The sequence below is a fragment of the Rhodnius prolixus genome, unplaced genomic scaffold, assembly GCF_049639745.1.
Source record: "Rhodnius prolixus isolate KJV_2025 unplaced genomic scaffold, Rpr scaffold_9, whole genome shotgun sequence".
NCBI lineage: Eukaryota > Metazoa > Arthropoda > Insecta > Hemiptera > Reduviidae > Rhodnius > Rhodnius prolixus.
The window spans coordinates 6,901,980-6,927,696 of record NW_027411604.1 but is presented as its reverse complement, the minus strand read 5'-3'; the positions used below and the strand labels follow the sequence as shown (position 1 = coordinate 6,927,696).

At 30.3% G+C, this 25,717-nt stretch overlaps 2 long non-coding RNA genes across 15 annotated transcripts in view; one reads left to right on the top strand and one right to left on the bottom strand.

Moving 5' to 3' along the window:
- The first annotated feature begins 1,938 nt into the window (after window positions 1-1,938).
- Window positions 1,939-8,324, top strand: LOC141454593 (uncharacterized). The gene is made up of 4 exons (XR_012458807.1): window positions 1,939-3,964; window positions 4,780-5,010; window positions 5,296-5,526; window positions 6,160-8,324. It is a non-coding gene; the product is annotated as an uncharacterized lncRNA (long non-coding RNA).
- Window positions 4,797-25,717, bottom strand: part of LOC141454592 (uncharacterized) — a 319,464-nt gene continuing 298,543 nt past the window's right edge. Inside the window, exons 1-7 of one of the 14 annotated variants that reach the window (XR_012458803.1) lie at window positions 14,139-14,621; window positions 12,822-13,057; window positions 11,077-12,442; window positions 10,399-10,511; window positions 9,776-9,872; window positions 5,283-9,319; window positions 5,006-5,168 (exon numbers count right to left, since the gene is read on the bottom strand). This is a non-coding gene — a long non-coding RNA (uncharacterized lncRNA). Of the gene's footprint in view, window positions 4,938-5,005; window positions 5,169-5,282; window positions 10,512-11,076; window positions 12,443-12,821; window positions 13,058-14,138; window positions 14,622-25,717 lie in introns of those variants that run through there. The other 13 variants (XR_012458797.1, XR_012458795.1, XR_012458798.1 and 10 more) reach the window with 13 other exon arrangements.

Sequence of the window (25,717 nt, the reverse complement as noted above, 5' to 3'; positions counted from 1 at the left end):
CTTGATCTAATTTTTCGTATTTTCTCTTGAACAGCATTTGCGATTTCCTCTTAACAAGGTACTTTCATTATATTATTATGATCTAGAGCATTTCTCTTGAAAAATTGATAAAAAACTAAAAACTCTGTAATAAATAAGACTGCTATAGCAGAAGGGATGGAGCAATCTGTACTTTGACAAATAACGTGGGGTACTACCTTTCCAATTGTCAACGGATTCACTCTCCGCAATAAAAAATCTTTAGGCATATAGTATATGCTCTTCGGTTCGCAATGATCTTCGCATTCATAATACCCTAAAAATCTTTTATTTTGAGGGCAGTATACTTATTACTGCATCCACTAAACTAAATTTATTTCTGGTTATTGTATGGTAATCTGGAGCATCTTTATTATTTCGTTGTAAATGTTGCTGCTTGAGGAGAAATCTGTACTTATGGCAGAAATCATGGGGTACTACTGTTACAATTGTCAGTGAATCCAGTCTCTTAATGACAAGTCTTTTTCGTTTCAGTAATCCGTTTGCAGTTATTCTAGTCTTAAATCAGAGTAATGATTCAAGAGCTGAAAAAACAAAATTTAGTTTGAGAATTCTTCTTTCCTTACTTTAATTACAGCAGGTATTGATTGAATATTGGACACATTTAAAAAATAAATAAATGTAAAACGCTGTATTGAATAATCTAAATGATAGGTTGAGAGTCTTTGCTCTAGAATGGATTGCGAAGTCACCCTGTGGTAATGGTAAGACAAAATTAATAGTAAAACTTAAATTTTCGGTATCGAGCTGAGCGAAGTTTTAAGCACGTAGTAAGTGATGTTGTCATCCGATAAAAGTTTGATAGCAGTGCATTTAAGTACGAAGTCACCTTTGAGCCAATCTATTATCCCCTTCAATGTATTTTCAGATTAGCTTAGAGTAATTGCAGAAGATTGAAGTCTTACTGTTGATTGATGGATACAATAGATTAGCATGGCTGAGGAACAACGTTAGATTTTTTGACAACCTTTTTTTACTCCACATCTTCAACTTCTTATAAAAATCGTTAGTTTTTATTGATTTACTTATGGAATTTTTAGTTAAGTTTAAATAAATCGTGAAATATGAATACATCTTTGGGGATTTATTAAGAATTTTCCTCGCTTGTTTTACTAATATTATTGTCCCATAATTATTAAAATAGTTACTTAAGATTGGTTGGTTCTATTATACATAGCTTGTGAAGAGAGTGGAATTTATTAATGTATTATTTTGATATTTGCTCTATTTAAATCAAAGAATAAATCAGAAATTCAAGTCCTTATATCTAACTTAAGGTAATTCTATATATTCTGCTCTTACTTTAAAATTAGGAATGGAAAAAAAGACGTATTAAAAGCATGCCAGTTCTATCTAGCGGCGATAGCTTGAACTAGAAAGATGTAATTACATAAAAAGTAGTTCCAGTGATTGCCGCTAGGTAGCATGAACATGTACTTTGACACTATTAAAATAAACACTAAGTAACCTCCTAACAAAGCAACCGTCCGGTATGTAAAAAGATTATTCGATTTTGTCCAAATATTGTGTTTATCTTGTAGCAAAGTAATAATTTGCTTTATTTTATTAAATGTTCTTCACCCACGTTGATAAACATTTTATATCGTCAGTATTTTAAAAAGAAGTTTTCCTCTAAAAAACTTTCCATGTTTAAAATCACTGTTTACCTCATAATTTGATGTTTTTTAATTTTAGTTTTAAGTTGATGCAGATGTAACTAACTCAGTGAGAACATTAAATACCTCAGAAAACTGATTGTATTATCTATTTGCATTAAGCGATAACTTCCTATGAAACAAAAAAAACTTGTTTTTTGCATCGTTACTGCGTTAAGGACTTCTTGCAGGTAAGCAACTTTTTTTGTGTATACTTTTATTTTTAATTACGAGTTGATGTGATTAGAGGTGTTTATCAAATTGACATGTTTCCAAGAGAGTTGATACTAGATGCATTTTAAGTGTACGCATGTAAGTTTAAAAACTCTTTAAACATACGTCTGAAATGTATACGTAACGTCAATTACGTCTGAAAAATGGAGGGATGAATAAAAAATTCTCTTCTAGTTCTTTGAACAATAGAATGAGAAAGGTAGCAAAATAATGAAGAAAAACATTTTTCCATAATTTCTGCAATTGTAACTTCCTTAGTTATCAATAGTATAAACCAGAAATCTCAATCGTTCTAGTCAAACAAGATGAATACTCCTTATTTCGCCATTAATTTTGCAATCGTAACTTCAAATTCTGGGCTACTCTGTATTTACATTCCATCTCTGTCTTAGTTATTAATACACTAATCCAATCTGGGCCACTTGTATGTCCTATAATGCATTGATTATTTTAATGTAGAATCGTTCATTCTCCGTTAATTCAATTATATATATTATGAACCAATTTCATAAAGTTTCTGTTTAATAAAAACTGATGTGTTTCTGCTACGGATAGAAATTTAAGTACAGTAGACTCTCAGAAATCCGGACTTTTGTGGCGGCCGGCCGGTCCAGATTTCGAAAAATCCGGATTTCCCGGAGGTTAGCATGACTGATGATTTCTGTCTTTATGGCGAACAATTATGACAATACTGTATGTGTTAACGTTTATTAACAGTAAGCTGCTGTTCTGTATTATATTGTACACTAGTACTGTAATTAACAGTGAAAGAACATTTTCTTTTTCGACTTTTTATTCGTTTTTAAACTCCTCTCCATCGATTTCATTGAACTGCCTCGTCAATTTTACTGAAACACAGAGCGCCCGACGATGCAAACTACTGTACATAACATTTATATAATGTGGGTTATTTGCGTGCCATGCATATAAGTTACCTTATATCAAATCAACGTTTTGTCGTTTTTATTTCCAAGAAATTTTATTTTTTTAAATTCAAGATCATCGATCCGGACTACCGAGAGTCCAGACTAGGCCGATCCGGATTTCTGAGAGTCTACTGTATTAGAAATATGTATGCAAACAGAAAGCCATTCACAATCTTGAATATACCAGCATATTGCATGTTCTATGCTGATTAAAAGTTTTCCTTTAAAGATATTATTAATTTACGCATTTTTTAAATGATTGGAATCGCATATTTATTCAAATTTTACTTAATAGTTATTTCGCAGTGAAAATGCAACAATGTCTGTGTTTTCAACTTAAATTCTCGCGCCTCTCTCGTATAAAATACATTTCCTACTTCTCAGTTCTAAAATATTACTAGCACAGAATTTTTTTTAAAAAAAATCCTTTTAACTTGTACTAGATTTCAATTATTTTAATTAATAATTTTTACAAATGTTTGAAAATTCGTTAATATTTTGGATAACACTACGTAACCTCCCTTACTCAGTCTGCTCAGTCAGTAGGTGCAGTGCGGTCAGGGGAGTACAGTGAATTCAAAATACCTTCCCTAATCTGGTTATTCAACATCTGAGAAGGTTGAAAGACCAAATCCGATAAGAGATTTAATAAATATACGTCCTACTACGGACCAAATTACAAATATTATTATGTACTGCGAACGTAACCTGATCTTCATCAGATTAGTAAATTCTTAAGCCTTTACGAAGACCTGAAAAAGTAAAGTTCGAGAAGTGTTAGTTCTATATCGAAGTGAAGTAATGAAAACCACAAGACAAGATTCCATGACGAGGAAGATGAGTACGATAAGGTTGTAAGGTTTATACCAAATACCATCACATCAAATCACATGATGGTGATTCCGGCAATTTAAATGATAAATCAAATGGCTTGGTAGATAGGACTGATAAGAAGTTACTAGCTCTATATTTCGCTGGTAATGGTTTTTGACTATTTCATAACAAGAATGAAGAGGGTAGTAGTACCTACAAGCAGGAGTAGATTGAGAAGTACTTGTTGGAGCAAGTGCTGTGTGAACAAGACCTTTCTTTTTGTATCGGCTTCATAAGGTATTTTGCTTATCTTTGTCACTTGTTTCTTTAATTTTTCACTTTTACTTTAATATCCACCAAGCACTCGTTACAATTCAATTACTTTTACTTACCCATAATAATTAAAAGGTGTTACGATCAAGTAGAATTTTATTCAGTGTTCACGTCAAGTTTCGTGTGTGTGTATGTGTAATGAGAGCATATATACATTTCTCTTGAAAAATTGATAAAAACTAAAAACTCTAAATAAAAGACTGCTATAGCAGCTGGTATGGAGCAATCTGTACTTTGACAGAAATCGTGGGGTCCAATTTCCAATTGTCAACGAATTCAGTCTCCCCAATCAAAAATCTTATAAATTAATATGTGCTCTTCAGTTCGCATTGATCTTACCACTCATAATGATCTCAAAATCTTTTATCCTCCATCTGGTGAAGTTCTTTCTTTGCAAAATTATTGTTACGTGCATATCATTGTTTTATGGTTAAATTACAGTCACTTTTATGAATCAATTGCTAAAAAAATGTGTTATTTAGGTATATGTAAATTGCATGTTTGCATCGTTATCGTATTTATTAAATGATTTTTTGACTAAAAGTGAAAATGAAAAGTATTATTTAGTAGGAGAATAAATAAAAATCTTTAATTTGAAAAAAAAAATATTTATTTGCATACCTATTTTGTTTTTACATAGACTTCATATTTTACATTCTACTATACGAAAAATATACATATAAATCAGTAAAATACAAAAGGATTTGCTAAAAAAACATTTAAAACCTAACAGAGAAACTTAAAATAATTAATTAACATTCATCACCTCTCTCCCACAGAATCATGATGTTGGGTAATGGTAAGGGAGATGTCGCTTCGACGTTCGGAGAGCTCTATTCTCTAGATTAGAGAGGTAAACTGGAGTCACAGTAAAATAAGTAGTAACCAACGCAGGGTCAAAGAGTACGCAGTTATTCTTAACTTCCAAAGACGCTACCTGAGAGAGAATAATGAAGCTAATGTTCTACAAAAATAAGGAAACTTTAAGTGCAAAATTGGTTGAAAAACAAGTAAGTTCTTAATCTTACATAAATTAGCATGAGCATGACAGGAACACCTCCAAGTTCACTGGTTTTCTGTACTCAATATTTCTATGCAATATAAAAGTATACATGATAAGTCCCTTTTAGCTCCTTTTCTCTTCATTTTGCTCCCTTTCCTCTGGACTCTATAAATTAAATTATTTATTATTTCACCAAAAAATTAAGATGTTTAAAACAATTTTTGCCCCATAGGTATTTGATAAATTGTCAGATTAAAATAATTAATTAACATTCATCACCTCTCTCCCACAGAATCATGATGTTGGGTAATGGTAAGGGAGATGTCGCTTCGACGGTCGGAGAGCTCTATTCTCTAGATTAGAGAGGTAAACTGGAGTCACAGTAAAATAAGTAGTAACCAACGCAGGGTCAAAGAGTACGCAGTTATTCTTAACTTCCAAAGACGCTACCTGAGAGAGAATAATGAAGCTAATGTTCTACAAAAATAAGGAAACTTTAAGTGCAAAATTGGTTGAAAAACAAGTAAGTTCTTAATCTTACATAAATTAGCATGAGCATGACAGGAACACCTCCAAGTTCACTGGTTTTCTGTACTCAATATTTCTATGCAATATAAAAGTATACATGATAAGTCCCTTTTAGCTCCTTTTCTCTTCATTTTGCTCCCTTTCCTCTGGACTCTATAAATTAAATTATTTATTATTTCACCAAAAAATTAAGATGTTTAAAACAATTTTTGCCCCATAGGTATTTGATAAATTATCAGATTATGCTATTAAAGTTATATATAAAAGTGATAATATGTTCGGTTTGTCTTATATATGTTCAAGGGAAGTGCCAAACTACTTTTGTCCTGGCTTTACATTATGTAATACCAACCTGTAACATAATATTAATTATAAGTTTGATTATGAAGCTTACTTAGATTGAATCTCCATTACAACATTTCAACTTCCATGTGATATATATATCTTCAAAATTGGTTATTCTGTTGCAATGTTAATTGTTCATTTTGAACTCTTGGGTCCCATATAGTGGACTGTTTTAGAGGCTATGCCTCAACTTCATCTTATGTATCAATATCAAAATTGCATTAGAAAGGTTTCAATATAAAAGTTGTGTTTTAAAATGTAGTATGTTTTTCTCTTCATCCAGTGCCTTCGCTCAAAGACCCTTTCTGCCCTTCGCTGGCTATTCTTGATCATGGTCCTTCATTACTTCCAGCAGCACTCCCATATAAGTTGAGGTGATTCACATCTAATTTCTACATTTCGTTCATGAATCAAATTAGGCAATCTTGGAACCTACCCTGATAATTTGTGGAATTCTACTTCAGGTAGTCTTAACTATTATATATTACTTCTAAAGCATGTTAACAAGAAAAAAAAATCCAGACAAATTAATACTTTTGATTTCATGAAAAAAGTAATCATGAAATTTTAATTAATTTTCGCCTACTAAAAGATTGCAGTTCTATAAAACCTAAGTTAAACTAAGTTAATGTTAGTTTCCTTCAAAGAAGGTTTAGTTCAACATTAAAATGCAGTATTACTTGTTCATTGCTTGCTGAAATTTTCATCAATACGAAAAAGACGATGTTGCCAGAATAAAGGAAAACCTCTAATTTAAATAACTGATTTTATTTATTTCTTTACATATTTAAAAATATAATACAAAAGTCTAGCATGCAAAAAAGACGTAAAAAAATGTAAGAAGTAGTTTAATTTAATTAGGTCTACTCTTCTACTCTTCAATTAGCAATTCTATAACCTTCTTCTATATATAGACTAGTGGGTGATGGGGGTAGAGTGAAGTGTTCACGACAAAAGTTCAAACATCGATCAAATGAGTAAGTACAAACAACATGTTATGAATCAATTACTAAAAAAATATTTTATTTCGATGTTTGTAATTTGCATGTTTATGTCACTATCTTTTGTATTATATGATTTATTGACTTGTAAAAAAAAGTATTGTAGAACAGGAGAACAAAGAAAAACGATTAGGTTTTTAAAAAAGATATTTATTGCATGCCTATTTTTTTTTTTTACAGTCTTAGTATTATTTTACATCCTATGATATGAAAAAATACTTAATAAATTAGTAAAATACAGAAAAAAAAGTGTTAAAAAACGTTTAAAAGGAACAGAGAAACTTAAAAATAATTTAAAAAAATTAGTTCCAAAAAAATCCGTCAGAGGGCGCCACTTATCAGACAGGTGAGAGAGTAGTTCCAGAAGTGGCCACCAGGTAGCAGTGGTGTAACCTTCCCTATATATACGGCAGCAGCACAAATTCTCGTCAGTACGACTTGAGTGATGCAGGGGGGTAGATCGCTCGTCGCTCCAAACATATCTCTTATCTAGTCTAGTCTAACATCCTACAACCTCTCTCTCAAAGAATCATGATGTCGGGAGATGTTGTCGCTTCGACGGTTCTCCCCACCCTACCCCGCCCTTCCAGCGAACTTAGTTATATAGCCTCCCAGAGCAAGATGGCGGCCAACAAACTCACCTGATCGGTAGCCTCCTAGATCGCCCAGCTGACTATTGCTCTTCCATACTCTCACGACACTGTCGGTCGGCCATTGTCTTTAACCTTCCTCTAGGCTTCCTTTTTTACTTCTACCACTCCCTAGACTCTGTAACCTTCCTTTTAGGTTATCTTTTTTATTTTTACCTAGTTTTTCATCATTTTGAACTGTATTAATTAAATATTATTAATTTTTTCGTTTTATTTTTACTTTTTTTATATTATTTACCAGAATAAATACAAAAATAAATAAAATAATTTTTTAAGACTTTTTTCGCTTTATTTTTACTTTTTCATATTAATATTAATTAACACATTAAATGGTAAAACAAATAAAAAAATTTTTTTAGACTTTTTATTTAGCAATAAAATTATTACTTTTTTAACATGCAATTTTTAATTTTGATAAAAACATGCATATTACGAATAATAACTACTTACCTTTTTTTTTATAGATTCCTAACCAATGTTTGTTGAAACATTCACATTGGATTGATGTCTTTGATGACGACGCCTTTTTCGCTTGGGCTTTCATTGATGAACAGTTTAGCAGGCAGTACTCTGGTATCAAAAGAATTAATTCTGAAAATCAACAATATTTATTGTAATTCAATTATTTAAAATGTTTACTGAGTTTTACCTAAAGAATCATTATTCATTGTGATTAAAATAATTTAAATGTTGTAAGGAGTTTCTCCTAGCATGTTAAGAAGCCCGAGAAAAACATCTATAACAATTTATGTATATGATGAAAATTAAATAAAGAAGACAATGTTTAAACTAAAGAATTGATTATTTCTTTAAAAAAACCATAACATTTTCATTAGACGTTCATCTACTTGTGGCTAATTTAGTCATGAATCGCGATTACGTGTTACCACAATCTGAACCTGACTACAATACCGACTAAAAGTTATTATAGAAATAAAACTTGAAAATAACAGCTAAATATATTCCAAAACATAAGAATAGAAATGAAATGGTGCAATTAGGAAGGAATGTGACACTAAAGATATCTCATATATGTCAAAAATGATTAATGAACTTTAAGCGGAAATAAATCTAAAAATAAAACCTTACACAATCTTAAACAAACTTTATCAAATTTCAAAAATAACATAACTTAGTTTAGTCGATGCACTATTGAGCTGTACTAACGAATTCTGTTGTGAGCATTCACGAATAACTCGTCACAACTTACGAATTGAAATTTTCTTTAAATATAAAACTTTTCCTTAAACATAACAAACCGAACACATCATCCCTTTTATACATAATTTTAAGAGAAAAATCTGATAATTTATCGAATACGTACGGGGAAAAATTGTTTTAAACATCTTAATTTTTCTGTGAAATATAAATAATTAAACTTATAAAGACTCCAGAGGAAGGGGAGCAATATGAAGAATAAAAAGTAGAAGCTAAAAGCGATTTATCATTTATACTTTATATTGCACAGAAATATTTAGAATATAGGAATACAGAAAACTAGTGAACTTGGAGGTGTTCCAGCCATGCACATGCAATTTTATGTAAGATTAAGAACTTACTTGTTTTTCAACCAATTTTGCACTTAAAGTTTCCTTATTTTTGTAGAACATTAGCTTCATTATTCTCTCTCAGGTAGCGTCTTTGGAAGTTAAGAATAACTGCGTACTCTTTGACCCGACGTTGGATACTACTTATCTTACTTAGACTCCAGTTTACCTCTCTAATCTAGAGAATAGTTGTTCTCCCGACCGTCGAAGCGACATCTCCCTTACCATTACCCAACATCATGATTCTGTGGGAGAGAGGTGATGAATGTTAGACTAGACTAGATAAGATATGTTTAGAGCGACAGAGCAACCTACACACCTGCGTTACTCAAGTCGTACTGACGAGAATTTGTGCTGTTCCCGTATATATAGAGGAAGGTTATAGCACTGTTACCTGGTGGCTATTTCTAGAACTATTTTTACACCTGTGCGATAAGTAATGCCCTTCGACGGATTTTTTTGGAACTAATTTTTTATTTTATACTTAAATTATGTATAAATTTTATATATTTTTTTACCATTGTTTATGACATTTTTTTGTTGTATTTTGAATACGTTAATAAATAAAGATGTTTATTCCAAAGTAAAGGCTTTTAATTGTTCTAGCAACAATTACACTTATTAGTACATTATTTTATATTAAAAATTAATAAGATAATAGTAAGTATTTAATCTTACAATATAATGAAATGTACACTCACTTGCAAATATAGGGCTTAATTTTGAGAGAGAGAAACTTAAAATGAAGATCTTAGATTGCAGGAGACGTTTGTTGTGACACATCCATAGAGTGAAAGCCTATAATGATTTACTGTTTACCAAAATGAACCAATCTAAATTGCCTAAAATAAATTTTTTTTAACACGACGTTAAATATGAAATCAGGACGGGACAAGTGATTTATATGAGTTGATATACAATTATGAAAATTGACATGCCCACACGCTCTAGCAGCAAAATATGAAACTATTTTGCTAGTTTAAAAACCATTCCGCTAGATAGGGCTCTCTGTCATTTATAGCACGCTATATTGATAACAAATTAAAATATACATTTTTTTTTAATTCACTTTGTATAACACTAAAATTTATAAATAAATAATTTACAATATCTGTAAAAATAATCATGTGGCTGGTTAAAGCCCAAAGATGTCAGAAATTATAAGCACTTGCTACTTTTAATTTGGTAGTGGACAAATCATTACACTTACTAAGTATCTAATTTAAACTGTAATACTTAATATTTATCTTTAGATAACTTAATATACAGATATCTTTTTCAACTATTACCGAGAACATGCTAATAAATATAAATATGTACTTACAGTACGATGTTGAAATGTGCTATGCACTGGATAGAATGTCATCAAAGCTACCTGTCCAGCCTACTAATTGATTCTAAACTATTATAGAATTCCACAACAACACACAAAGAATGCTGTGAAATGATCACTATTGGTTACATTAATTTATACTTTGGAATTTACAAATATATAGACAAAAAGTAATGACTTTAAGATAAATTTGTATCTTTCAAGAATTCAAGAAATATATCAAATATGAATGCAGAAATTTTAGTTTAAATTTGTTGAACAGATCAATTTTTTAGAAACGTATTCGTAGCATTGTGAAACATTATTTTTACATGAATGACTCCTACGTTGCAATTTAACGTTGTACTAAACTTGTTTTAGTCAAGTTACACTCTGCCATAAATTTAAATAATTAGTTTATTAAGTTTGTCAACCAAAATAAACTATTTTTCAAGTTCAATTTTTTTCAAATCGATTTCATTTAATTCATAAAAGCTAAAGAAACACATTTATAATCCATAACTATTTATGTATTATCATTCATAAGAATAAATAGATGTAACTGTAATTAAACGAAAAAAATTACATGCACGTAACAATAATTTTGCAAAGAAAGAATTTCGCCAAATGGAGGATAAAAGATTTTGAGGTCAATTAAAAATAAAAGTGTACACAAAAAAAGTTGCTTACCTGCAAGAAGTCCTTAACGCAGTAATGATGCAAAAACAAGTTTTTTAATTCCCCAGGAAGTTATCGCTTAATGCAAATAGATAATACAATCAGTTTTCTGAGGTATTTAAAGTTCTCACTGAGTTAGTTACAGCTGTATCAACTTATAACTATCAATCATAAATAAATAAACATCAAATTATGAGGTAAACAGTGATTTTAAACATGGAAACTTTTTTTAGAGGAAAACTTCTTTTTAAAATACTGACGATATAAAATGTTTATCACCGTGGGTGAAGAACATTTAATAAAATAAAGCAAATTATTACTTCGCTACAAGATAAACACTATATTTGGATAAAACCGAATAATCTTTTTACATACCGGACGGTTGTTTCGTTAGGAGGTTACTTAGAGTTCATTTTAATAGTGTCAAAGTACATGTTCATGCTACCTAGCGGCAATCATTGGAACTACTTTCTTTATAATTACATCATTCTAGCTTAAGCAATCGCCGCTAGATAGAACTGACATGCTTTTAATACGTCTTTTTTTCCATTCCTAATTTTAAAGGAAGAACAGAATGTATGGAATTTCTTTAAGTTAGATATAAGGACTTGAATTTCTGATTTATTCTTTGATTTAAACAGAGCAAATATCAAAATAATACATTAATAAATTCCACTCTCTTCACAAGCTATGTATAATACAACCTACCAATCTTAAGAATCTATTTTAATAATTATGGGACAATAATATTGGTAAAACAAGCGAGGAAAATTCTTAATAAATCCCCAAAGATGTATTTATATTTCACGATTTATAAGTAATTTAACTAAAAATTCCATAAGTAAATCAATAAAAACTAACGATTTAAGAAATTGAAGATGTGGAGTAAAATGTTGTCAAAAAATCTAACGTTGTTCCTCAGCCATGCTAATCTATTGTATCCATCAATCAACAGTAAGACTTCAATCTTCTGCAATTACTCTAAGCTAATCTGAAAATACATTGAAGGGGATAATAGATTGGCTCAAAGGTGACTTCGTACTTAAATGCACTGCTGTCAAACTTTTATCGGATGACAATATCACTTACTACTAGCTTAAAACTTCGCTCAGCTCGATACCGAAAATTTACTATTAATTTTGTCTTACCATTACCACAGGAAGACTTCGAAATCCATTCTAGAACAAAGCCTCTCAACCTATCTTTTGGATTATTCAATACAGCGTTTTACATTTATTTATTTTTTAAATGTGTCCAATATTCAATCAATACCAGCTGTAATTAAAGTAAGGAAAGAAGAATTCTCAAATTAAATTTTATTTTTTCAGCTCTTGAATCATTGCTCTGATTGAACACTAGAATAACTGCAAACGGATTACTGAAACAAAAAAGACTGTCATTAAGGAGACTGGATTCACTGACAATTGTAACAGTAGTACCCCATGGTTTCTGCAATAATTACAGATGTCTCCTCAAGCAGCAGCATTTACAACGAAATAATAAAGATGCTCCAGATTACCATACAATAACCTGAAATAAATTTAGTTTGGTGGATGCACTAATAAGTATGCTGCCCTCAAAATAAAAGATTTTTAAAAAACATTTATCGAACAAATACTTCCGTTGAAAACTGAATAACATTCTACTTGATCGTAACACCTTGTAATTATTATGGGTAAGAAAAAGTAATTGAATTGTAACGAGTGCTTGGTGGATATTAATGTAAAAGTGAAAAATTAAAGGGCAAAGTGACATACCTTATGAAGCCGATACAAAAAGAAAGGTCTTGTTCACACACCACTTGCTACAGCAAGTACTTCTCATTCTACTCCTTGTAGGAACTACTACCCTCTTCATTCTTGTTACGAAATCGTCAATAGTAACTTCATATCAGTCCTACCTACGAAGCCACTTAATTTTTCATCTCAATTGCCGAAATCACCATCATTTATAAATCCCATAGTTTCGGTATATTTCACACCTTTTTCAAGCACTAAAATTTATGATACATACATATTGTGATCTTGTTATTTTTTCATTTAAACTATTTCATTTAATTCAAAAAAACTAAAGAAACACATTTAATATCCATAACTATTGATTAATTATCATTCATAGAAATAAAATGTAACTGTAATTAAACGAAAACAATGATATGCACGTAACAATAATTTTGCAAAGAAAGAATTATTGGAGGATAAAAGATTTTGAGGTCATTATGAATGGTAGGTAGATCAATGCGAACTGGAGAGCATTAACTATTTTCCTAAAGATTTTTGATTAGGGAGACTTAATTCGTTAACAATTGGAAATAGTACCTCTCGATTTCTATCATAAGTACAGATTGCTCTATACAAGTCTATTATTTATATATGGTCAAAGTTGGGTGTTTTTCAAAGTTACGCTTTTTCGTGCAGTTTTTGACGATCAACAGTTATACAACTGTCCTAGCGGACAGTTTTAATTACAGAGAGTTTTTAGTATTTATCAATTTTTCAAGAGAAGTGTTTTAATACATGCTCTAGATCATAATAATATAATGAAAGTACGTTGTTTACAGAAAATTGTAAATGCAGGTCAAGAGAAAATACAAAAAAACAGATTCAGTAAATTTTTAGTTAGATTAACAGATTCAATTGACCAAAAACAGCCATTAAACTAAATATCATTTGAATTTTCTATGAATTCCCAATCTTGATTTCCATCACAAACCCAACATGACGATTCATAAAAACATTTATCGAAAACAAATATTTCCGTTGAAAACTGCACAACTAAAATCTACTTGATCGTAACACTTTCTTATTAATATGGATAAGAAAAAGTAATTGAATTGTAACGTGTGCTTGGTTATGTTTTCATCTCAAGTTCAGAAATCACCATCATGTATAAATACCAAGGTTACGACATATTTCACACCTTTTTCAAGTCCTAAAATTTATGACATAAACAATGTCATCTTGTTATTTTCTCTTACACTGGCTATATTATAAGAAGTACAACTACTAGAAAAACATGAAATCATTCTCCCAAAATACATAAACAATTGTAATTATAATTAATGAAATACTTACATACGTTACTTAATATCATTAAACAAGGTTCCTTTTTATTAAATCTATATCTGTTGATTTAATGATCCCTCAGTTATACTGTTAATGTAATATAATGTACAGGTCTAACTCGTTGTACAAGCAAGTAAAGCTTATCGTACTCATCTCCCTCGTCTTGGAATCTTGTCTAGTGGTTTTCGTTACTTTACTTCGATATTATAGAACTAACACTTCTTGAACGTTACTTTTTATAAGTCTTCGTAAAGGCTTAAGAATTTACTAATCTTAAGAAAGGAGGTTACGTCCGTAGTTCGTAATATTTGTAATTTTGTTCGTAGTAGGACGTATTTCTATTATACCCCTCTGTCGGTCTCACAACCAACTCAGAGGTAGAAAAACCAGAATAGGGTAATTATTTCGTATTTACTCCTCGACCCAGGCCACACCACACTTACTGAGCAGCTGAGCACTAAGCAGACCGAGTAAGGGAGGTTACGTGGTGTTATCCAAAATACGAATTGTCAAACATTTGAAAAAATTATGAATTAAAATAATTGAAATCTAGTACTTGTTTAAAAGCTCTATAAGTTAAATGATTTTTTTTGTTTTAATTCTCTGAGAGTAATATTTTAGAACTGAGAAGTTGGAAATGTATTTTATACAGGAAGGGGGCGCGAAATTTAAAATTCTCACTGAAACAATTATTGTTAAATAAACTATGGCTCAATATGTTATTCAAAAAATGTGTAAATGAGTAATATCTTTACCTTTACTCCTAATTACACTGGAACGCTCCGGTTTCGGTATATTATAGTAATTGTTATGATCAAAGCTAGATTGTACATGTTGGGCCGATATATTTTTTAAAAACCTGAAGAAAGAGTGATTAGAAAAAGTGATCATAACTCATAATTTCAATAGAATACTCATGTTTCCTGTAAAGCTAATATGTATTGAGGTACTGAGTTCGATTCCAGCTTTTACGCCTTGATTTATTTAATGGTTAATAAATGAAATTTACAAAATAGATCGACCAAACATGTACAATCTAGTATCGCCCTTAATATTAACTATCTAATGCAGAAACTGCAGTCGGCTATTGAAATTAGGAAACTATTTCTACTTTTTCCATTAGTTTTCACTTCTTATTCTTCAAAATAGATCAACCCATGATATACAATCAAGCATTGCCCTTAATATTAACTAACAAATGCAGAAAAAGCTGCTTACAGTGAAATAAAAGGAAGATTTCTACATTTTCATTAGTTTTTACTACTTGTTCTTCAAAATAGGTTTACCCTACATTTACAATCTAGCATTGCCCTTAATATTAACTACCTAATGCAGAAACAGCTGCATTCCAGTGAAATTAAAGGAAGATTTCTACATTTTCCATTAGTTTTTGCTTCTTGTTTTTCAAAATAGACCTACCCAGACTGTAAAAAGTAGGATGGCCCTGATTATTAACTACGAAATGCTGGAATAACAGAAATCTAGTAAAATTAGGAAACCATTTCTGCTTTTTCCAATGGATTTTACTTCTCCTTCTTGAAAATAGATCAACCCAAGATGTACAATCTAGCCTCGCCCTTAATATTAACTATATAATGCAGAAACTGCAGTTAACTATTGAAATTAGGAAACTATTTCTATTTCTTCCATTAGTTTTTACTTCTTCCTTTTCAAAATACGCCGACCCAAGATATACAATCAAGCATTGCCCTTAATATTAACTATCTAATGCAGAAAAAGCTGCATTACCGCGAAATTAAAGAAAGATTTCCACTTTTCCATTAGTTTTTACTTCTTAGCTTTCAAAATTGATGGACGCAAGATATACAATCTAGCATTGATCTTAATATTAACCATCTAATGCAAAAATAGCAACATTCCAGTGAAATTAAAGGAAGATTTCTACTTTTTCCATTCGTTTTTGATTCTTCTTTTTCAAAATAGATCGACCCAAACTGTACAAACTAAGATTACCCTGATTAAGAACTACGAAATGCTGGAATAACAGAAATTTAGTGAAATTAGCAAACCATTTCCACTTTTTCCAATGGTTTTTACTTTTCCTTCTACAAAATAGATCGACGAAGACTGTACTACCTAGGATATCCCTTATTCTTAACTATGAAAAGCTGCAATAACAAAAATCTAGTAAAATTAGGAATCCATTTCTGTTTTTTCCAATGGATTTTACTTCTCCTTCTTCAAAATAGATCGACCCAAGATGTACAATCTAGTATTGCCCTTATTATTAACTATCAAATACAGGAACAGAAGCATTCCAGTGAAATTAGGAGACTATTTCTACTTTTTCACTAGTTTTTAATTCTTATTTTTCAAAATAGATCAATCCAAGATGTACAATCAAGCATTGCCCTTAATATTAACTATCTAATGCAGAAACAGCTGCATTTTAGTGAAATTAAAGGAAGATTTCTACTTTTTCCATTACTTTTTACTTCTTATTTTTCAAAATAGGCCCACCCAAGATATACAATCAAACATTGCTCTTAATATTAACTAACAAATGCAGAAAAAGGTGCATTACAGTGAAATTAATGAAAAATTTCCACATTTTCCATTAGTTTTTACTTCTTGTTCTTCAAAATAGATGGACGCAAGATAAACAATCTAGCATTGCTCTTAATATTAACTATCAAATACAGGAACAGAAATATTCCAGTGAAATTAGGAGACTATTTCTACTTTTTCCACTAGTTTTTAATTCTTATTTTTCAAAATAGATCGATCCAAGATGTACAATCTAGCATTGCCCTTAATATTAACTATCCAATGCAGAAACAGCTGCATTTTAGTGAAATTAAAAGAAGATTTCTACTTTTTCCATGAATTTTTTTTTCTTATTTTTCAAAATAGGTCGACCCAAGATGTACAATCAAGCATTGCCCTTAATATTAACTAACAAATGAGGAAAAAGCTGCATTACAGTGAAATTAAAGAAAGATTTCCAGTTTTTCCATTAGTTTTTACTTCTTATCTTTCAAAATAGATAGACGCAAGATACACAATCTAGCATTGCTCTTAATATTATCTATCTAATGCAGAAACCGCAGCATTCCAGTGAAATTCAAAGGAGATTTCCGCGTTTTCCAATAGTTTTTACTTCTTCCTTTTCAAAATAGATCAACTCCAGAAGTACAGTCTAACATTGGCCTTTATATTAACATCAAATGCAAAAACAGCAGCATTCCCGTAAAATTAAAGGAAAATTTCTACTATCTATTAGTTTTTACTTTTTGTTTTTTAAAATAGATGGACCCAAGATGTACAACCTAGCATTGCCCTTAATATTATATATCTAATGCTGAAACAGCTACGTTCCAGTGAAATTAAAAGAAGCTTTCCCCTTTTTCCTGTACTTTTTACTTCTTATTTTTCAAAATAGGTCAACCCAAGATGTACAATCTACAATTTCCCTTAATATTCAATATCAAATTTAGAAAGAGAGCATTCCAGTTAAATTAGGTGACTATTCCCCTTTTTTTAATGGTATTTACTTCTTGTCTTTCAAAATAGATCGAACCAAGATGTTCAATCTAGCATTGCCCTTAATATTAATATGAAATGCAGAAACAGCTGCATTACAGTGAAATTAATGGAAGATTTTACATTTTCCACTAGTTTTTACTTCTTGTTTGTCAAAATAGATCAACCAAAGGTATACAATCTATCATTGGCCTTAATATTAACTATTAAATGCAGAAACAACACCATTCAGTGAAATTAAAGGAAGATTTCCACTTTTTCCACTAGTTTTTACTTCTTCCTTTCCAAAAAAGATAGTCCCAAGATGTACAATCTAGCATTGGCCTTAATATTAACTATTAATTGCAGAAACAGCTGCATTCCAGTGAAATTAAAGGAAGATTTCTACTTTTGCCACTAGTTTTTACTTCTTCCTTTTCAAAATAGATCGACCCAAGATATACAATCTAGCATTGTCCTTAATATTAATATGAAATGCCGAAACAACAGTAATACTGTGAAATTAGGAGACTATTTCTACTTTTTCCAATGATTTTTACTTCCACTCTTCAAAATAGATCGACCCAAGATATACAATCTAGCATTGTCCTTAATATTAATATGAAATGCCGAAACAACAGTAATACTGTGAAATTAGGATGCTATTTCCACCTTTTCTAATGGTTTTAACTTCTTTTCTTTCAAAATATGTCGACCGAAGATGTACAATAAACCATAGCCCTTATTATTAACTATCAAATGCAGAAACAGCTACATAGCAGTGAAATTAAAGGAAGATTACTACATTTTCCACTACATTTTACTTCTTATTTTTCAAAATAGGTCGACCTAAGATATACATTCAAGCATTGCCCTTAATATTAACTAACAAGTGCAGAAAAAGTTGCATTAAAACTGTCCGGAAACAGCAGCATTCCAGTAAAATTAAAGGAAGATTTCTACATTTTCCATTAGTTTTTACTAGTTGTTCTTCAAAATAGATCTACCCTACATTTACAATCTAGCATTGACCTAAATATTTACTATCAAATGAGAGAAACAGCTACATTCCAGTGTAATTAGGAGACAGATTCCAATATTTCCATTAGTTTTTGCTTCACGTATTTCCAAATAGATCAAACCAATATCTACTATCTAGCATTGACCTTAATATTAACTATGAAATGCAGAAACAGCAGCCAATTATTGAAATTAGGAGACTATTACAACTTTTTCCATTACGTTTTACTTCATCTTTTTCAAAATAGATCGACCAAGACTGTACAATCTAGCATTACCCTTAATATTAACTATGAAATGCAGAAAGAGAAGCAAATTATTGAAATTAAGAGACTATTTCTACTTTTACTGTTACTTCTTGATTTTCAAAATAGATCGACCAAGATTGTAAAAATAGGATTACCCATAATATTAACTTAATGCAGAAACTGCAGTCAACTATTGAAATTAGGAAACTATTTCTAATTTTTCCATTACTTTTAACTTCTTGTTCTTCAAAATAGATCGACCCAAGATGTACAATCTAAAATTATCTATAAACTATCTAATGCAGAAAAAGCAGCATTCCAGTGAAATTGAAGAAGGATTTCTACTTTCTCCATTAGTTTTTACTTCTTGTTTTTCAATATAGATAGAACCAGACTGTACAACCTAGGATTGCCCTGATTATTAACTACAAAATGGTAGGAGAACAGAAATCTAGTGAAATTAGCAAACCTTTTCCACTTTTTCCATTAGTTTTTACTTCTCGTTTTTCAAAATAGATCGACCAAGACTGTACAACCTAGGATTACCCTAATTATTAACTATGAAATGCTGAAATAACAGAAATCTAGTATAATTAGGAAACTATTTCTGCTTTTTCCAATGGATTTTCCTTCACCTTCATCAAAATAGATCGACCCAAGATGTACAGTCTAGTATTGCCCTTATTATTAACAATCAAATACAGGAAAAGAAGCATTCCAGTGAAATTAGGAGACTATTTCTACTTTTTCTACTAGTTTTTACTTCATCTTTCCCAAAATAAATCGACCATGACTTTACAATTTAGCATTGCTCTAAATATTAACTAACAATAGTAAAAACAGCAGCATTCCAGTGAAATTAAAGCAAGATTTCTACTTATTCTAGTAGTTATTACTACTTGTTCTTCAAAATAGATCGACCCAAGATGTACAATCTAGAATTCTCTTAATATGAACTATCAAATGCTATAACAGCAACATTCCAGTGAAATTAGGAGACTATATCTACTTTTTCTATTAGTTTTTACTCGTTGTTCTTCAAAATAAATCGACCCAAAATGTACAATCTAGTATTGCCCTGATTATTAACTATCAAATACAGGAACAGAAATATTCCAGTGAAATTAGGAGACTATTTCTACTTTTTCCATTACTTTTTACTTCTTATTTTTCAAAATAGGTCGACCCATGATATACAATCAAGCATTGCCCTTAATATTAACTAACAAATGCAGAAAAAGCTGCTTACAGTGAAATTAAAGGAAGATTTCTACATTTTCATTAGTTTTTACTACTTGTTCTTCAAAATAGGTTTACCCTACATTTACAATCTAGCATTGACCTAAATATTAACTATCAAATGAGAGAAACAGCTACATTCCAGTGTAATTAGGAGACAGATTCCAATATTTCCATCAGTTTTTGCTTCACGTATTTCCAAATAGATCAAACCAATATCTACTACCTAGCATTGACCTTATCATTAACTATGAAATATAGAAAGAGAAGCAAACTATTGAAATTAAGAGACTATTTCTACTTTTACTATTTCTTTTTACTTCTTGTTCTTCAAAATAGATCGATCCTACAAGTTCAATCTACCATTGCCCTTATTATCAACTTTCTAATGCAGAAACAGCAGCATACATGTGAAATTAAAGAAAAATTTCCACTTTTTCCATTAGTTTTTACTTCTTGTTCTTCAAAATAGATGGACGCAAGATAAACAATCTAGCATTGCTCTTTATATTAACTATCTAATGCAGAAACAGCAACATTCCAGTGAAATTAAAGGAAGATTTCTACTTTTTCCATTAGTTTTTGCTTCTTGTTTTTCAAAATACATCGACCCAAGATGTACAGTCTAGTATTGCCCTTATTATTAACCATCAAATACAGGAAAAGAAGCATTCCAGTGAAATTAGGAGACTATTTCCACTTTTTCCACTAGTTTTTACTTCATCTTTCCCAAAATAGATAGATTCAAGATGTACAATGTAGCGTTGCCCTTAATATCAACTTACTAATACAAAAACAGCAGCATTTCAGTGAAATTAAAGCAAGATTTCTACTTCTTCCACTACTTTTTGCTTCATCTTTTTCAAAATAGATCGACCTAGACTGTACAATGTAGCATTGCCCTAAATATTAACTATCTAATGCAGAAACAGCAGCATTCCTGTGAAATTAAAGAAAGATTTCTATATTTTTCATTAGTTTTTACTTCTCCTTCTTCGAAATAGATCAACGCTATATTTAGAATCCAGCATTAACTTTAATATTAACTATCAAATGAGATAAACAGCTACATTCTAGCGTAATTAGAAGACAGATTCCAATATTTCTATTAGTTTTTACATCTCCTATTTAAAAATATATCAAACCAACATCTAATATTAAAAATGTCCGGTAGGACAGTTGTATAAGGGTTGATCTAGCATTGGCCTTAATCTTCACAAACAAATGCAAAAACCGCAGCATTCCAGTGAAATTAGGAGACTATATCTACTTTTTCTATTAGTTTTTACACCTTGTTTTTCAAAATAGATCGACCCAAGATGTACAATCTATCATTGCCCTTAATATTAATTATCTAATGCAGAAACAGCAGCATTCCAGTGAAATTGACGAAGGATTTCTACTTTTTCCATTAGTTTTTACTTCTCATTTTTCAAAATAGATAGAACCAGACTGTACAACCTAGGATTGCCCTGATTATTAACTATGAAATGCTGGAATAACAGAAATTTAGTGAAATTAGCAAACCATTTCCACTTTTTCAAATGGTTTTTACTTCTCGTTCTTCAAAATAGATCGACCAAGACTGTACAACCTAGGATTACCCTTATTATTAACTATGAAATGCTGGAATAACAGAAATCTAGTATAATTAGGAAACCATTTCTGCTTTTTCCAATGGATTTTATTTCACCTTCTTCAAAATAGATCGACCCAAGGTGTACAGTCTAGTATTGCCCTTATTATTAACCATCAAATACAGGAAAAGAAGCATTCCAGTGAAATTAGGAGACTATTTCTACTTTTTCCACTAGTTTTTACTTCATCTTTCCCAAAGTAGATGGACTCAAGATGTACAATGTAGCGTTGCCCTTAATATCAACTTACTAATGCAGAAACAGCAGCATTTCAGTGAAATTAAAGCAAGATTTCTACTTTTTGAGATAGTTATTACTTCTTGTTTTTCAAAATAAATCGACCATGACTTTACAATTTAGCATTGCTCTAAATATTAACTATCAATTGTAAAAACAGCAGGATTCCAGTGAAATTAAAGGAAGATTTCTACTTTTTCCACTACTTTAACTTCTCCCTTTTCAAATTAGTTCGACCCAAGATGTACAATCTAGCATTCTCTTAATATTAAGTATCTAATGCAGAAACCACAGCATTCCAGTGAAATTAAGGGATGATTTCTACTTTTTCCTGTAGTTATTACTTCTTGTTTTTCAAAATAGATCGACCACGACTTTACAATTTAGCATTGCTCTTAATATTAACTATCTAATGCAGAAACAGCAGCATTCCATTGAAATTAGGTGACTATTTCTACTTCTTCCACTACTTTTTGCTTCATCTTTTTCAAAATAGATCGACCTAGACTGTACAATGTAGCATTCCCCTTAATATTAACTATCTAATGCAGAAACAGCAGCATTCCTGTGAAATTAAAGAAAGATTTCTATATTTTTCATTAGTTTTTACTTCTCCTTCTTCGAAATAGATCGACCCTACATTTAGAATCCAGCATTAACTTTAATATTAACCATCAAATGAGATAAACAGTTACATTCTAGCGTAATTAGAAGACAGATTCCAATATTTCTATTAGTTTTTACATCACCTATTTAAAAATATATCAAACCAACATCTACTATTAAAAATGTCCGGCAGGACAGTTGTATAAGGGTTGATCTAGCATTGGCCTTAATCTTCACAAACAAATGCAAAAACCGCAGCATTCCAGTGAAATTAGGAGACTACATCTACTTTTTCTATTAGTTTTTACACCTTGTTTTTCAAAATAGATCGACCCAAGATGTACAATCTAGCATTGCCCTTAATATTAACTATCAAATGCAATAACAGCAGCATTCCTGTGAAATAAAGGAATAAATTCTACATTTTCTTTATCTTTTTGCTTCAAAATTCTTAAATTATATCTACCCAACATGTACACTCTACCAATCCCCTTAATATTAACTATTAAGTGCAGAAAAAGCAACATTCTACAAAAAAAATATATTTCTTAACATGAATCCAGCTTTTTCAGTATTTGAAAGATATCAAGAAGTAAAAACCATTGGAAAAAATGGAAAACGTCTTCTTATTTCACTCAAAAACTTCTGTTTTTGTATTTGATAGTTAATATTAAGGCCAGTGACAGGTATGTCAGGTCGATCTATTTTTAAAAACAAAAAGTAAAAACTATTGGAAAAAGTTGAAATAGTATATTAATTTCTCATGAATCCTGCAGTTACTACACTTGAAATCACGGGAATGCCGTTGTTTCTGCATTTTATATTTTATACAAAGGTCAATGCTAGATTGTACATGTTGTTTTGAGCTATTTGAAAAAATAAGAAGTAAAATAATTAGAAAATGTGGAAATAATAGCAAAATTTCACTGGAATGCTGCTGTTTCTGTGATTGATAGTTAATATCAAGCTCGATGCTAGATTGTACGTCTTGGATCGGCCAATATTAAAAAATAAGAAGTAATAACTAATGGTATTATTTTGAAAAAAAAGAAATTAACACCATTGAAAAAAGTGGAAATAGTCACTGCAATACTTCTGTTTCTTATTTGACAGTTAATATTAAGGGCTATTGTAGTGTAAATGTAGGGTCGATCTATTTTAAAAAACATGTAAAAACCATTGGAAAATGTGGAAATCATCCCTTATTTCACTGGAATGCTGCTGTTTTTGCCTTTGACAGCTAACATTAAGGCCAATGCTAAATCGTACATCTTGGGTCGATCTATTTTAAAAAGAACATATAAAAACCATTGGAAAATGTGGAAATAGTCTCGTAATTTTACTAGAATGCTGCTGTTTCTACATTTGATGGTTTATACTAACGCCAGTGCTAGATTGTACATGTTGGGTTGATCTTGGTTGAAAAACAAGAAGTAATAATCATAGTAAAAATTGGATACATTGGCCTAATTTCACTCGAATAGTCTTGTTTCTTATCTGACAGTTAATATTATCGCTGATGTAAGAATGTACATGATGGGTCCTATTAATTTGAAAAACAACAAGTAAAAACCATTGGAAAATGTGGAAATAGTCCCGTAATTTCAATTTCTCTGGAATGCTGCTGTTTCTGCATTTGTTCGTGAATATTAAGGCCAATGGTAGATTTTATATTTTGGATCTATCTACTTTTAAAAACAAGAAATAAAAATCATTGGAAAAAGTGGAAATAGTCTCCTATTTTCTCAGGAATTCTGCAGTTTCTGATTTTGATGGTTAATATTAAGGGGAAAGCTTGATTGTAAAAGTTGGGTCGATTTATTTTGAAAAAACAGAAGTAAAAATCATTGGATAAACAATAATTCTAGCACTGGAATTCGTACCCAACCCTTCCAGGGAAGTACCTTATATGCTCTCTGGAGCCAAGATGGCAGAAAGTAAAATCACCTACTTTCTTTATCATTTTGTAATATTAATAAAACATTATAAATTACTTCGTTTTATTTTACTTTTTCATGATAATTAACACGTCAAATGGGAAAGTAAATAAAATAATTTTTTTAAAGTTTTTCTTTATTCAGCAACAAAATTATACCTTTTTTTAACATGCAATTTTTAATTGTGATAAAAACGTGCATATTGCGTATAATAACTACATACTTTTTTTTTTATAGATTCCTAAACAATGTTGGTGATTCCCCAGACTTATATAGGATCACCTTACACTCACTTTTAACCAAGTTGGTGACTTTCTAGACTTATATAGGGCAAGCAAATAGTAACTACATACATGTTTTATTAATTGATTCCTAATTAAATTTGTTGGTATATTTTCATTAAATAGTTGTTTTATGTCTTTTTCTCTTGGGCTTCAATTGATGAACAGTTAGGCTGGCACTACTCTAGTTCACTTAATCTGAAAATCAAAAATTTTAAATTTTTATATTAAGGCTAATTAATTTCTTCAAATAATATAAATCAAAATGAAAAATAAATATATTTTTAATTATATCGTTTTCTATTTTTAAAAAATTATACTTTTTATAATTTTTTTAAAATATATATCTAAAAGCATATTAAAACATTTTTATTTTATCTTGCGTACTGTTTTTTAAATACAACTACGAACTCAATTAACTTCTTTTTTTCGAACAAAAAGCAAACACGTAACTTATATTCCATTTTTAAGTAATAAGTAAAATTTACATTTGAATCTTCACTGAAATTTGCTATTTTGAAGTATTTAATTATAAATATAGGTATGTTAAATGTTTTTTTTTATTATACAAAGAAACTATTTCCAGAATATGAAGTATAATAAAAGTAAAGCACTACGCAACATTAAATAAACAGATGTCGGCTACGTTTGTACGTTTACATCGTTAATGAGGTTATACGCGGTTTACTTGAAACAAAACCAGATCCCTATGCCATCTAGCGGCATTATTTGTAACTATTATATTCTTTTACTAATGTAGTTTCAATGGTCACCGCTAGATAGCACAGAAATGCACTTTTTATGTAAAGAAAGTCAGGCAAACATCACTTAAGACAAATAATGAGTGTAGAAATAAAATGAGCAAATAACAGCTAAAAAATAATAATATAAGGCGATGCA